Source organism: Triticum dicoccoides, chromosome 4A (assembly GCF_002162155.2).
Source record: "Triticum dicoccoides isolate Atlit2015 ecotype Zavitan chromosome 4A, WEW_v2.0, whole genome shotgun sequence".
NCBI lineage: Eukaryota > Viridiplantae > Streptophyta > Magnoliopsida > Poales > Poaceae > Triticum > Triticum dicoccoides.
The window spans coordinates 593910864-593914251 of record NC_041386.1 but is presented as its reverse complement, the minus strand read 5'-3'; positions in this window follow the sequence as shown (position 1 = coordinate 593914251).

The following is a 3388-nucleotide window of genomic DNA, read 5'->3' as shown; positions in this document are numbered from 1 at the left end:
TGAGTCCATGTATTATACGCACTTTTCTTCCTTCCACCATTGCTAGCCTCTCTAATACCGCACACATTTCACCGGTATCATACACCCACCATATACCTTCCTCAAAACAGCCACCATACCTACCTATTATGGCATTTCCATAGCCATTCCGAGATATATTGCCATGCAACTTTCCACTGTTTCGTTTATTATGACACACTCCACAATTGTCATATTGCTTTGCATGATCATGTAGTTGACATTGTATTTGTGGCAAAGCCACCATTCATAATTCTTTCATACATGTCACTCACGAGTCATTGCATATCCCGGTACACCGCCGGAGGCATTCATATAGAGTCATATTTTGTTCTAAGTATCGAGTTGTAATTGTTGAGTTGTAAGAAAATAAAAGTGTGATGATCATCATTATTAGAGCATTGTCCCAGTGAGGAAAGGATGATGGAGACTATGATTCCCCCACAAGTCGGGATGAGACTCCGGACGAAAAATTAAAAAGAAAGAAAGAAAGAAAAGAGGCCATAAAAAGAGAAAAGGTCCAAATAAAAAAATCAGAGAAAAAGAGAGAAGGGACAATGTTACTATCCTTTTACCACACTTTTGCTTCAAAGTAGCACCATGATATTCATGATAGAGAGTCTCTCATTTCGTCACTTTCATACCAGTGGGAATTTTTCATTATAGAACTTGGCTTGTATATTCCAATGATGGGCTTTCTCAAAATGCCCTAGGTCATCATGAGCAAGCGAGTTGGATGCACACCCACTTGGTTACCTTTTGAGCTTTCATATACTTATAGTTCTAGTGCATCCATTGCATGGCAATCCCCACTCACTCACATTGATATTTATTGATGGGCATCTCCATAGCCCGTTGATACGCCTAGTTGATGTGAGACTATCTTCTCCCTTTTTGTCTTCTCCACAACCACCATTCTATTCCACCTATAGTGTTATATCCATGGCTCACGCTCATGTATTGCGTGAAGATTGAAAAAGTTTTGAGAATGTCAAAAGTATGAAACAATTGCTTGGCTTGTCATCGGGGTTGTGCATGATTTAAATACTTTGTGTGGTGAAGATAGAGCATAGTCAGATTATATGATTTTGCAGGGATAACTTTCTTTGGCCATGTTATTTTGAGAAGACATGATTGCTTTGTTAGTATGCTTGAAGTATTATTATTATTTTTATGTCAATATAAACTTTTATCTTGAATATTTCGGATTTGAATATTCATACCACAATTAAGAAGAATTACATTAAAATTATGCCAAGTAGCACTCCGCATCAAAAATTCTGTTTTTATCATTTACCTACTCGAGGACGAGCGGGAATTAAGCTTGGGGATGCTTGATACGTCTCCAACGTATCTATAATTTTTGATTGCTCCATGCTATATTATCTACTGTTTTGGACATTATTGGGCTTTATTATCCACTTTTATATTATTTTTGGGACTAACCTATTAACCGGAGGCCCAGCCCAGAATTGCTGTGTTTTTGCCTATTTTAGGGTTTGAAAAAAAGGAATATCAAACGGAGTCCAAACGGAATGAAACCTTCGGGGACATGATTTTCTCACCGATCATGATCCAGAAGACTTGGAGTCTACGTCAAGAAACAAAGGAGGAGGCCACGAGGTAGGGGGGTGTGCCTACCCCCCAGGCGCGCCCTCCACCCTCGTGGGCCCCCTGTTGCTCCACCGACGTACTCCTTCCTCCTATATACACCCACGTACCCCCAAACGATCAGATATGGAGCCAAAACCCTAATTCCACCACCGTAACTTCCTGTATCCACGAGATCCCATCTTGGGGCCTGTTCCGGAGCTTCGCCGGAGGGGGCATCCATCACGGAGGGCTTCTACATCAACACCATAGCCTCTCTAATGAAGTGTGAGTAGTTTACCTCAGACCTTCGGGTCCATAGTTATTAGCTAGATGGCTTCTTCTCTCTTTTTGGATCTCAATACAATGTTCTTCCCCTCTCTTGTGGAGATCTATTCGATGTAATCTCCTTTTTGCGGTGTGTTTGTTGAGACCGATGAATTGTGGATTTATGATCAAGATTATCTATGAACAATATTTGAATCTTCTTTGAATTCGTTTATGTATGATTGGTTATCTTTGCAAGTCTCTTCGAATTATCAGTTTGGTTTGGCCTACTAGATTGATCTTTCTTGTAATGGGAGAAGTGCTTAGCTTTGGGTTCAGTCTTGCGGTGTCCTTTCATAGTGACAGTAGGGGCAGCAAGGCACGTATTGTACTAGATGTTTTTTTTATCATATTGCATGAATTTATCCTTCTACATCATGTCATCTTGCTTAAGGTATTACTCTGTTTTCATGAACTTAATACTCTAGATGCATGCTGGATAGCGGTCGATGAGTGGAGTAATAGTAGTAGATGCAGGTAGGAGTCGGTCTACTTGTCTCGGATGTGATGCCTATATACATGAACATACCTAGATATTCTCATAACTATGCTCAATTCTGTCAATTACTCAACAGTAATTCGTTCACCCACAGTAAAATACTTATGCTCTTGAGAGAAGCCACTAGTGAAACATATGGCCCCCGAGTCTATCTTCATCATATTAATCTTCCAATACTTAGTTATTTTCTTTGCTTTTATTTTACTTTGCATCTTTATCACAAAAATACCAAAAATATTATCTTATTATATTTATAAGATCTCACTCTCGTAAGTGACCATGAAGGGATTGACAACCCCTTATCGCGTTGGTTGCGAGGAGTTATTTGTTTTGTGCAGGTATTAGAGACGCGCGCGCAACCTCCTACTGGATTGATACCTTGGTTCTCAAAAACTGAGGGAAATACTTACGCTACTTTGCTGCATCATCCTTTCCTCTTCGGGGAAATCCAACGCAGTGCTCAAGAGGTAGCAATACTCTACAAGGTTCTTTGAATATCCACACCTAATACTATAGTACAAATCACTATTTAGATATAGTAAGCCATTATTTTTCAAACCACTAACATGATATTTAATGAAACAAAAAACTATGCATGAACATGCGCACATACACAAAAATATGTACTTGTTTTTATATAATTTGTAGAATTGTCACAAAATAATTAAAAAATAACTTCTATTACATCACTTAATTTGAACTTAGCATTAAAAATGATCAATTATATACATTACAACTTATAACAAAGAAGACTAGTTAGCTATACCAACTACAAGTAAAAAAACTATACCAACTAAATTATGTGGCTAACTATAACAACTAAATATAAAAAAAAATACTCTTTAATATTTTAGTATGATAAAATAAAAGGAAATAAGTATAAAAGTTTGGTACAAAATATTTATTTCATTTTGTCGCATGAGCTCCTCCTCAAGGCCGACCCGCACCCTCGCG